The following is a 10,669-nucleotide window of genomic DNA, read 5'->3' as shown; positions in this document are numbered from 1 at the left end:
TTCTTTTAGAGAGGACAAAAAGAAAAAAAAAAAAAAAGTGAAGCTTAGAGAGTTTAAAAATCTTCCTGAAGCCGGTCAGAGGTACAGCCAGGATTTGAAGCCACCTCTGCCTGATTTCGAGTCCTGGCCTCCTTCCAACTCTCCACACTCTCCCTTCCTCTGAGTCACTCAGTGGTGTGGGGGCAGACCGGAAAAAGGAACTTCAGGTGGACAGAGAGAGAGCAATTTTGACCAGAAACTTAGCAATGTTATCTTTTGCACAGTTGCTGGTGTTTAAAAGTTTTCCCTAAGGGTCCAAGGATCGGGGCAGCATTGAGCTGCTGAAACAGAAAACAGAATCAGGCCCCTGGAAATTTAATTTAACATTATTTCAATTCTTTTTAAAACTTACTGTATCGACTAGGTATTTCATGCTCTTGGCATAACATTCAAACCATGCAAAACAGTGTCTACTGAACAGCAATTCCTCTCTTCCCTACCCATCAGTTATCCAGAACCCCACCCAGCCGCAGCCATTACTCCTTCCTACTGGGGTAGATCTGGTCTACCCCCACCCCCGCTCACCCCCTCCTACCAGCTTCCAGGCCAGGAGAGAGGAAGGGATGGGAGGAGGAGGAGGAAGGAGGTGGTTGAATGAATACCTTCCACTCCTAAGGCCCCCTGGGGAGGCAGGAAGTTAGAGGCCAAGGTGATGCAATCCCAAGGGGCACTGAGTGATACCACAGCCCTCTGCCAGGCTGGGGTGGGACAGGCCAGTCCCCTCCACTGCTGGAGAGCCTACCCGGCCTTGTTCTGGCACTGGGAACCTGGGAGTGTCCAGAGTTCACTCCCTCGGTGAACTTTGGCACCCGCTTGTCTCTGAGTCAACTCAAAGCCAAAGCCCGTGGGCCTGTCAAAGCCAGACACAAGGGAGGCAGTGTGGAACAGCAGCCAAGCAACAAAGGGTGAAATAGGCCCCCTCTGGGGACACTTACAGGTGTAGGCGGAGGTCGTGCTTTTCCATGGATGGAGGTGATCAGGCGGCAGATGTAGCTGTAGACCGTGTAGACCGGAGAGGTTGATAATCACCACCAGGCACTACTGTGTCACACGGGTTATGCTGCTTTCCCATTGCAGCCGTGCCTAAGACCGCCTCAGTAGGAAACACCTTGCCCTCCGGTGTCATCCACTGTCACCAGCTCTCAGAAAGACAAACACTCGGGGGTGGGGGGAGGGAAAGAAATCTTGCTTGGTTTCCAGAGTGTTTGTCCCTTACAGAGGAGAAACGCCTGCTCGCTACGTTCAACAGCAGGAAGTGTCCTGACGACTTCGACTTCGTTGCTCATTATTGTTTTTGTCTGTCAGCCTGGAAGATCAAGATCAAGCACCCAAATCCCTCCCCATCATAGATGAAGGAGCTGGGGGCCGCTGCAGTGCCACACCCGAGTCACAGTCAGGAAGTGGCTTTCCCTGGCAGAGAGCACCTGCTGGAGAGCCATCTGGCTGGCAGGTGGAAGGCCCACCCCACAGCCTGGCCAGTGTTCAGGGCAGCCCTGTCAGTGCTTGTCAGCAGGTACAGCGTCTGAATTCTAGGGCTGGAAAAGCAAGTTTTTCAAGTCCCCAAACCCCATAACCTATTCTTCATTTCCCCGCAGCGCCTCCCAGAGGCCTCAGGAAGCAGACTTAGGATAACCAAACCCTGTTGAGGTTATGAGCTAATAATGTACAACAAGGCAGCAGCAGGGTATTCCTGAATCTTCTTCTCTCTCCTTTAAAGATTTATTTACTTGAAAGACAGAGTGACGGATTGGGGGTGGGGGGAGAGAGGCTTCATTCACTAATTCACTCCCCAAATACACAGTCAGAGCTGGGCTAGGCTGAAGCCAGGAACCAGGAACTCCACCCAGATCTCCCATGTGGGTGGCAGGGACTCGCTGTATCCTCACTGAGCCATCCCCTGCTGCCTCCCAGGTGCATTAGCAGGGAGCTGGATTGGAAGCAGAGGGAGGAATTGATCCCCAGCACCCTGATATGGGATGCTCAACTCACTATATTTTAATGCCTGCCTCTATTCCAGAATCTCTTTGCCTAGCAGAAGGTCTACCTGTGAAATTAAAACCATAAGCATTGCCTCATGGGTAGAAAATGAGATAACTGGAAGTATAGGACTAGTAAAATTGACTCAATATTGGGGCTAGGAAAATGCACTTTCACTCACCCTGTGTTTTTGTTGTTGTTGCCATGGCGAGAGTCGCATTTTTGAGCTTGAATACTAGTGCTGACATTATTGGTTGTGTGATGTTGAGCATGTGGTATAACCCCTCTACCATTTCTCCTCAGGAGATGCCTGCCAAATATAGTCTCTCCCTTACATGGTGTTGGAGGCACTGAGATTTGGGCTCGCAAATGCTGCTAAGTGCACTGTAATTTTTACTAGTCCCTTGCTAGGTGAAAGAACTCACAATGTAGTGACATTTTTTTGATTCATATTTTTTAATCATATTCATCCACTAACATATTTGAAATGTCCTTTATTTAATTAAATGATGGCACTGCTGTGCAGTGGATTAAGGCACTGCTTGCAGGGCTGGCATCCCTTATCAGAGTGCCTGGTCCAGGGCCAGCTGCTCCACTTCCGATCCAGCTGCCTGCCAGTGCTCCAGGGAAGGCAGCAGAGAATGGTCCGACCATGCAGGCCCCTGCCACCCATGTGGGAGACCCAGATGGGGTTCCTGGCTCCTGGCTTTGGCCTGGCCCAGTTCCGGCTATTGTGAGCATTTGGGGAGTAAACCAGCAGATGAGCAGATGGGCTCTCTCTCTCTCTCCTTCTCTGTGTTGCTCTTTCACAGGAGTAAATAAATAAATAAATTGTTGAGAAATATACAGAAAGACAAATACAGGAAGTCCTTACTTAGCCAGGTAAGAAACTGGTCTCTCAATCTAGTCTCTCAGGATCTGTGCCTCTGCAGCCAGGAATATTTGGGCTAGGAGGTGAGCTCTCTTCTGTTTCCAGGTTTTCTCTTTGATTAGAGGTTTTCAGGAGCTTAGAAATAAAACTGAAATGTTGGAAACAGAAACTTGAAGCCCACGCCCTTCAGTCTCACATTCCTGATATTTTTCCGGGGAGGTGGATTTCTGCCGCCTCTCCTTGTCCCCCCACCCCCTCCCCGGGGGCTGCTCTTGTCTGGATCCTTGCGGTTGCTGACAAGGCCGATGGGAGGCCTTTGCTTGGGGACTTAGACACAACAACCACCCTGGCGGGAGCGCCTACCTCTTGCTTGTGAAGGTTTGCGCGGCAGGCAGAGCTAGGAGAGGGGGACTTTGGAACAGCGTAGCAGGGACCTGCTCTGCTCAGGGTCAGCGCCTTCCAGAGCTGGCCAGGGAGCAGGCGAGGCCGCCACCAGCCCCCATGGCTTTCTATGAAGAGAAAAGAAAGGGAAAGTGAGAGGAAGGGAGGGAGGGAGGGAGGGACTATTAGCTGAGCCAGGCAAGCTCTTCACATCAGAAATCCATATGGTCCACGGGAGAGAAAAAAAAAAAAAAAAAACAGGGAAAATGAATGTTGAGCCAGATAGTGAGCTACTTAAATAGCAGCGCCCCAGGCGCTACTTCAGGTGCTGTCAAGCTGTTGCCCGGTGCTCGCACCTGGAGCAAGGGGAAAGCAGGGGAAAGAGCCTGCGTGAACTCGCTGAACCTGTGTTGGGGTAGGTGAGAGGCCCAGGCGGGGGACCATCAGGCCATCCCTCCTCCTGGTACACTGCTTCGCTCCAGCCAGCCAGTGAAGGCCAAGCTTTTCACTTGCAGCGTCTGTAACTATTTGGATTCTTGGGAACACGGCACGTAAATCCGGTATGGCTGCAAACCCCAGCACGGCCTTTGCAGCGGCTTTCCCGGCTGCCCGCTCCTCGGCGCAGTTGGAGAGGCGGGCTGCAAACGGGGTTCTGGGAGTTTGAGCGGAGTGTGAAGGAGGCATTTCTTGGTGGCTCCTTAGGGAGAGGGGCCTAGGCTCTTGTATGGGAGACAAGACTGGACAGGCGGGAGTGGGCAATCACACACCTCACCCTCTTGCGTCCCAGCAGCAGCGGAAACTGTGGTGGGCACTGACATGCGTGGAACATGGGGTCAGTGCCAGCTGCATACTCAGGGGAGACGAAGTTGAGGCATTCACCTCCTGACTGGTACAGAAGTCCGCTCAGATGGCCCTGAGAGCTGATGGGCTGCCTCTGCCCAACTCCCCGCTCAAGGACGTCCGGTTTGCAAGCTTGTCCTCCGAGGAAGTTATTCACACCACAGTAATTAGCAAGCATCACGGACCAAGTCTTCTGTTTTTGCCCAGAGTCACATGGATCAGCACGGCACTTGATTGCTTCCACTCAGGTCCTCCTACCTTCATTTTATTCGCACATGCAGTGATTTATAAAAGGTAAGGAGGAGGGAGGCGCTGTGGCGTGGTGGGTAAAGCCACCTCCTGCAGTGCCGGCATCCCATATGGGCACTGGTTCGAGTCCCGGCTGCTCTACTTCTGATCCAGCTCCTTGCTAATGGCCTGGGAAAGCAGTGGAAGATGGCCCAAGTGCTTGGGCTCCTGCACCTACGTGGGAGACCTGAAAGATGCTTCTGGCTTCAAATAGGCTCAGCTCTGGCCTTTGAGGCCATTTGGGGAGTAAACCAGCAGATGGAAGACTTCTCTCTCTGTCTTTCCCTCTCTTTATCTGTAACTCTACCTCTCAAATAATAAAATCTTTAAAAAAAAAAAAAAACAAGATGCATGGGGAAGAAAAGAAGGGAGATATTAAAAAAAGATACAAGTGAGTGTTGTCACCTTCTGCTTAAACCATCCAACTTGACTGTGGCTTAGGAGAGCAGCCCACGTGCTCGGCCCCCAGACCTCCCAGCCTTGTCTCGCTTTAGCCTTCTCCCCATAACACACGCCTCATCAGTTCTTCCATGGAACTGAATTCAGGCTCTCGTCACAAATTCTCAGCCGCTGGCTGCTCACCAAATAGTCACACACTTCCTGACAGTTCCTAGTCTACCTGCAGTAGGGTGTGTCTGGATGACCACTTCTGTGGCCAGGGAGCTGTGTGGGGAAGTGACATACTCCTGAGTATTTCAGAGCTGCAGGGCCTTCTCCCAGGTCTCCCTGCTACTGCCGCCATCAGGGAGGCTGTGTGTGGAGACAGCAGAATCAGAAATAGAGTAACTAACCTGGGAGCTGAGTCAGCATGTGGGGGCCTCGGCCTTGAGGGAGCTGCCTGATTATGTGTGAGAGGGAAGTAAATATTTGCTGTGTTTAGCCACTGAAATTCAAAACCATTTTGTTCCTACAAAATAATTCATCGCAGCAGTTCTCGCATATTCTGGTCTCAAGACTCCTTTAAACTCTTACAAAATGTTTGATGATACCAAAGAGCTTCTGCTTCTGTGGGTTCTACACGTCAATATTCCCAAATCAGAAATATGAGAAAATGTAACTATTTATATATCAGTTCAGCTAAAAACAACAAGGACAAGGGCAGGTTTGTGGCCTACCAGTTAAGATGCCAGGTGGATCACTTGCATCCCATGTTGGAGCACCTGGGTTTGAGTCCTGGCTCTGCTTTCTGCTAAATGTGTGTCCTTGGAGACATCAGGTAATTGGGTCCCTGCTACCCCATGGGAATCCTAAATGAGGTTGCCAGCTCCTGGCTTCAATCTGATCGAGCCCTGGCTGTTGTGGGCATTTGGGGGAGTGAACCAGTCAGTGAATGGGAGCTCTCTGTCTCTCAACTACTAACTAGCTAACTAACTAGCTTAAAATGCACAATAATAAAACGCTTATGTTTTGTCATACATAGCTTTTATGAAAAACAGCTAACTTCCAAAACAAACTAGTGGTGGTGTTTTTGCAGAGCTCTGGATTAACTGAAGACAGTTGAATTCTCATAGCTTTTTTTTGACAGGCAGAGTTAGTGAGAGAGAGAGAGAGACAGAGAGAAAGGTCTTCCTTCCATTGGTTCACTCCCCAAATGGCTGCTACGGCCAGTGTGCTGCGCCGATCCAAAGCCAGGAGCCAGGTGCTTCCTCCTGGTCTCCCATGCGGGTGCAGGAGCCCAAGCACTTGGGCTATCCTCCACTGCCCTCCCAGGCCACAGCAGAGAGCTGGCCTGGAAGAGGAGCAACCGGGACAGAATCCGGCGCCCCGACCAGGACTAGAACTCGGGGTGCCAGCGCCACAGGTGGAGGAGCGGCACCGGCCTCTCATAGCTACTTTTGCATTTAATCAGATACAGTCTGGTTTGATTGGTGTGGTGGTGGTGGTTGTTGTTGGTGGTGTATGAGGAACTTCTGGTCTCATACAACTAATGCAGCTGAAAGGGAGTAAATTCGGGGCTGACATTGTGGCGTAGTGGGTAAAGCTGCTGCCTGAAATGCTAGAATCCCACTTGGGCTCTGGTTCGAGTCCTGGCTGCTCCACTTCTGATCCAGCTCCCTGCTAATGGCCTGGGAAAGCAGGGATGTACGTCTAAGTCCTAGGGCACCTGCACCCATGTGAGAGACCCACAAGAAGCTCCTGGCTCCACTTGGTCCTGACCCAGCTCTGGCTGTTGCAGCCATCTGGGGAGTGCACCAGCAGATAGAAGACCTCGCTCCATCTCTCTTTCTGTAACTCTGCCTTTCAAATAAAAAAAATAAAAGAAAATAAATTTAAACAGGCTTCTCTGATCATCGCAATATCCTTTGGGGATACTGCATCAAACCGCCACAAGCAGCAGTTTCTTAAAAGCTAGTTACAATGTGGAATAAGAAACCATGGCAATGAGCTTCTCAGATTCTGTGCCATTAAAACCCATTAGGCTCTCTTGAATGAATCCTTTACCCTTGCGTGATCCCATAAGCTCATGATTGGTTATTAGTTCACTGAGTTATACAGATCTTCTAAGGGTTGCCATGTTTCATTATAAAATATTTTTTCCAATTCTTATTAATTCGCATCACCATCAATCTCATTGGGCCCTGTAAGTACTTGGAAGCTGCCAAGCTCAGGCGATGGCGGCGAGTTTCCTAACATTCTAATTTTTGTTTGAAAGCTTGAATTTTTTCTTTGGCAACAAACACTGTCAATTATTTTCCTTGAAGTGACAGGCTCACTTTATTCATTTTCAAGAAAATGTCTGCAAACTACCCAAGTTTCAATAACCATAGTTTGTCAGTTTTTTCAAGTAAAAAATGGTATTCCATGATAAAAGCCTCTAGTCCCATCTGCAACTCAAAAAAAATCAAACAAGTACTTTCACTCAAGACACCCATCGTGGCTGCGTGTGCACAAGTGCATTATGCATACTTCCTATCCGTCACACGGAATATTAAAAAGATGCCTACCCCAGGGTGCACATAAAAGAAGCAACTCCTACCACTTAATCAAAGGCGCTTGTAAGTGAAACCATTTTCCCCTCTGCAGTGCGTGGGATAAAGAATGTGAATGCAGTGGCATTGGTACAGATTGGTGCCTCTGCCTTGATTTGTGCTAAGGCACCAGAGGTCTTGCATGTAAATGCTTTTACATCATCAGTGTGAATGTCAACCCAGTGGGAGAGGGTCAGAACGTCTTAGTATCATTATGAAGTAACTGTGACTTCACAGGACCTCTGGAAGGATCTCTGATCTGAGCACCACCAATCTAGCCTGTTCTCACTAATTCATTCACACTTTTCCTTCTGGCCAGAATGTGCTCCACACCCATCCTCTCCTCCAGGCATCACACTCTCCACCCTAGAGGCCAGGTTCATGATCAAGCTCACAGGGCTCCTCCCAAAACGTCCTAACATTCTCACATACCTCATGGACATACATCATCCCTTACCACGATAGTCATTGGACATTGGCATCGTCTTCCTTCCTTTATATTCAGCACCAGGAGAGTAGAGATGAGCTTTTTGACTCACAATTGCAGGTTTAGTGTGTTTGGATTTGTACGTGGCTTGAGCGTGCACCATCCAAGTTTCATGTGCTGGAAGCTTATCTTCGGTGTGAAGATTATCTCCCATGCTGGGAGGTGGTGGACCTTTCAGAGGTTGGGGCTTAGTGGAAGATGATGAGGTCATTGGGCGGGGGTGCCACTGTCAGAAGGGATTCATGTTGCTTTCTAGGGATCCCAATTAATTCTTACGAGAGGGAGCTGTTGTAAAGTGAGGCCACCCCGTATACTTGCCTTCTTTTGCATGCAGCTATATCCTGTCCCACCTCTGCACATGCTGTAATGCAGCCAGGAGGGCCCGCATGAGAGGCCTCAGAGCTTGGGCTGCCCATTCTTGCACTGTCAGCCTCCGCAACTCTGAGCTAAGCAAACCTCTTTTCTGGCTTTCTTTTTTTATTTACATGAGAGGCAGAGTTATAGAGACAGAGAGGGATGTCTTCCAGAGGTATTTAGCCACAGACAGATGCTTAACCTACTATGCCACAGCGCCAGCCTCACCTAACCGGTTTTCTTGATAAGAGTACTCACCCTCAGGTATTTTGTTATAGACACGAAAATGGACCAATGCACAGTTTCTAGCATAGTGTCTGGCAAATAATAGAACTCGAATCTTAGTTCACTGAATGAATGAAGGGGTCTGAAGCAGCCGAATGAAAAGGTCTGATGAGCTTAGAGGGGGCTCCTGTTGTTTTGGGACTAACCAGAGGGATTCTGGGAACTTGCTTAAACCATAGTTCACAAGGTTTTTCCTAAAATAAGTTCAATGTAAACACAGATAACTGCTGCCAGCACCATGCATACAAGGTTAAGCCAGAGCTGGCACTGTGGCATCGTGGATTAAAGCCCCAGACTGCAGAGCTGGCATCCAGTATGGGGCACCAGTTTGAGTCCCAGCTGCTCTACTTCCATTCCAGCTTCCTGCCAATGCGCTTGGGAAAGCAGTGGAAAATGGCCCAAGTGCTTGGGCCCCTGCACCCACATGGGAGACCCAGAAGAGGCTCCTGACTTTTGCGGTCATTTTGGGGAATGAACCAGCAGATGGAAGATCTCTTTCTCTCTCTCTCTTTGCATTTCTGCCTTTCAAATAAAAAGATATTTTAAAAGAACAGATAATAGGTCTCTGACTATGTCTAAAATAACTGTTTATCACATTCCTGTTCTGGGAGAAGAGGAGTGTGTGAGCGGGTCTGGAGAAGGGATATTAACAAGTACATTTAGCACCAATAGTCCTTGAAGATATTATAACGCTCTGCATGTATATCTTACCCCATGGATACTTTCGTAGGAGCTGTTAATGAGTTGGAACTTGACTTCTGGGCCTTTGCATTTGCTCCCCTGGTGAGGGCTGGTAAGTTCTTTGAGGGCCAGAACCGTGTCTTCCTTGTCCTCTCTCTTTATGAGACCAGCTCAGACCCTGGCATACAGAAAACATTAAATAAATGTTCATGAAACTGTCACATGACAGGAAGCAAGGGAATGCAACAGGAAGAGGGAACAGCAAAGGACTTGTGTTGGGAGCCAACACCCTAGGATTCCCAATAGCACTATCTCCTCTGTTCAAAACACCGCGGACAAACCCAGTGGCTGTCCTTGGCCATGGTTAGCAGCTCTCAGGCCCACCTCCTCCCTTTCTATTTTCTATATTTCAAATGTCCAGGACCAAGCCATGCCAGATATGGAATGGAGTAGTGGCTGTCAACAGGATTGCACATCAAGTCCTCCCAGGGGGAGTGGAAACAGCACGGCTTGGCGGCGTGGCGCAGACATCAGTGTTGTGAAGGGCCCCCCTCAGATGCGGCGATGCTGACACACAGCCAGAACACAGAGCTCGGGATCAACAAGGAGCAGGGCACTCAGCTTCTCACGGTGCATCCCCTTCCCCCACGGGAAGGAGGTGGAAAACCAGGTAAGGAGCCCTTGAGAAAGCGTCTCTGACTCCCCATTGCCACGCCTGCTGTCAGTGCTGGGGAAGTGGGTGTTGGGTTGGAACCGGCTCCCAGTCTGTGTTGTGAGCTGGGGACCGCGGAAGTGGGGTCTCAGCCTTGTGCCGGGGGAGCGTGTGTGATTCATATATATTTTTTTTTTTGACAGGCAGAGTGGACAGTGAGAGAGAGAGACAGAGAGAAAGGTCTCCCTTTGCTGTTGGTTCACCCTCCAATGGCCGCCGCGGCTGGCACGCTGCGGCCGGCGCATCACACTGATCCGATGGCAGGAGCCAGGTGCTTCTCCTGGTCTCCCATGCATGTGCAGGGCCCAAGCACTTGGGCCATCCTCCACTGCCCTCCCTGGCCACAGCAGAGAGCTGGCCTGGAAGAGGGGCAACCGGGACAGAATCCGGCGCCCCGACCGGGACTAGAACCCAGTGTGCCAGCGCCTCAAGACAGAGGATTAACCTAGTGAGCTGTGGCGCCAGCCTGATATTTTTTAAAGTTATGATTTTACATTTTCTTTTTTATCCTTGTTTTTTAATAGAAAACTTATTTAACAAATATAAATTTCATAGGTACAATTTTTGGATTATAGTGGTTCTTCCCCCCCATACCTGCCCTCCCAACCCCAAACCGTCCCACCTCCTACTCCCTCTCCTATCCCATTCTTCACTAAGATTCATTTTTGGCTATCTTTATATACAGAAGATCAACTCTATACTAAGTAAATATTTCAGCAGTTTGTACCCACACAGACACACAAAGTATAAAGTACTGTTTGAAGACAAGTTTCACCATTAATTCT

The 10,669-nt window shown here is 49.4% G+C and overlaps 2 long non-coding RNA genes across 3 annotated transcripts; one reads left to right on the top strand and one right to left on the bottom strand.

Annotated features, from left to right (window-relative positions):
- Positions 1-2,592: 2,592 nt before the first annotated feature.
- Positions 2,593-4,173, bottom strand: LOC149125622 (uncharacterized). Its single transcript, XR_016236727.1, has 3 exons — positions 4,036-4,173; positions 3,251-3,396; positions 2,593-2,819 (listed from the first exon to the last, which is right to left on the bottom strand). It is a non-coding gene; the product is annotated as an uncharacterized LOC149125622 (long non-coding RNA).
- Positions 3,588-10,360, top strand: LOC149125621 (uncharacterized). Of its 2 annotated transcripts, XR_016236726.1 has the most exons (4): positions 3,588-3,828; positions 4,059-4,402; positions 9,594-9,842; positions 10,028-10,360. It is a non-coding gene; the product is annotated as an uncharacterized LOC149125621 (long non-coding RNA). The 2 variants fall into 2 exon arrangements; XR_016236725.1 differs by having other exon boundaries at positions 3,588-4,402.
- The last annotated feature ends 309 nt before the right edge of the window (positions 10,361-10,669 follow it).

Source organism: Oryctolagus cuniculus, chromosome 7 (genome assembly GCF_051225735.1).
Source record: "Oryctolagus cuniculus isolate XC-2025 breed Fujian yellow rabbit chromosome 7, ASM5122573v1, whole genome shotgun sequence".
NCBI lineage: Eukaryota > Metazoa > Chordata > Mammalia > Lagomorpha > Leporidae > Oryctolagus > Oryctolagus cuniculus.
Note: the sequence above shows the minus strand (reverse complement) of the source record. Positions and strands in the feature narration are given on the sequence as shown.